Source organism: Saccoglossus kowalevskii, chromosome 19 (assembly GCF_978046115.1).
Source record: "Saccoglossus kowalevskii chromosome 19, keSacKowa6.1, whole genome shotgun sequence".
Lineage (NCBI taxonomy): Eukaryota > Metazoa > Hemichordata > Enteropneusta > Harrimaniidae > Saccoglossus > Saccoglossus kowalevskii.
Window position 1 is genome coordinate 9845868 of NC_140659.1, and position 1337 is coordinate 9847204.

The following is a 1337-nucleotide window of genomic DNA, read 5'->3' on the forward strand; positions in this document are numbered from 1 at the left end:
GTGTTACCCCACTGCCAGTCATATACGAAATAAGCAACTATTTATCAAACAAACTTAATTTGACCAATCAGCGTGCAGTTTTTTTGTTTTGGGGATAATGACCATCAAACGAGCCGCCCTGGAAGTTCTCCTGCTGGCGGGCTCACAGTGGGATGGGTGGAGACTGGCCAGATGTTGTCAGTAAATCACTGTCAACGAATGTCAGCGATCACAGCCTCACTAAACAATCTTGAAGATTCAATGTCTTGGGAGCAAGCGAGTAATAATCTACATATAGTAATGCGTCATCTCCTGTCGTCCCGAGCCAAACAACTTATGATTTTGAACATTGACTTGCCCATTCATTTATCCTGTGTAGTGCTGGAAATTATAAACAGTTGAATCTGCGGGGTTCGTCTCTTAGCAACCGGGTGTTTAAGATGCTGAGCCGTCTGGCAAGTGTCAATATCGCGGTCCAAAAGAACACTTGCCTGTTGAGAAGTGAACAAAAATACATACATAAAATAAATATAACATATGTGTGAAAATCAAGCGCAAAGTGACCTAAGATTATCGTGTTATTATCGTATATGAGTTCGTGTGATGGTCAAAGCATGTTATTGACCAGCCTGACAACATCTGTTACGGTGATTTGAAGCAGGGAGGGAAGTTGTCCCCTTCGATTCGGTGTCCGCCATCACCAGCGCTCTCTCCCTCGCCACACTGCGTGTGATCGAGTGAGGTTATCCCAGAATTTAAGAAGTTTTAATATTATTAATGTTAGTCCGACTTTGGTCAAAACACCGAAAAATGTATTTGGGGGTGATCGGATTTATTGAAACTTTTTCTACAGCAACCCAGTGAATTCATACCTCGCCCTGGGCCTGTCAAGTACATAGTTATTCACATAGTTCGCGGTATTTTGTTTCCTTTGGTGTATATTTCCGTGTCATTTATGACGCGCCCAGGAAAGGCTACGATTTGCACCGTATAACAGATTGGTGTCCTAGAAAGAAACACAAACAAACAGATCTAAAGGTAAACATACAATTATTATAAAATGTATAAACAGTCGGCCATGTGTTTTATGTGTTTATTGTGAACAGCCGGGCACTTGGTTTAGGTTTGTTTATACCGCCTGGAGATTGGAGCCACACCACCACCCTACACCCGAGAGTACGAAACAACTTGAAGAACTGTTTTTGTAAATATGCACTAACCCGTGTATGGCTGGGGTATACATAATGGATATATAGTACATTCGCCGACTGTTGCTACTATAGTTCAACTTTAGAATTGTTCGAGTTGTATTTATATTCTTTTCCATGATATCCAATCAATAATCTCTAATCAACTGA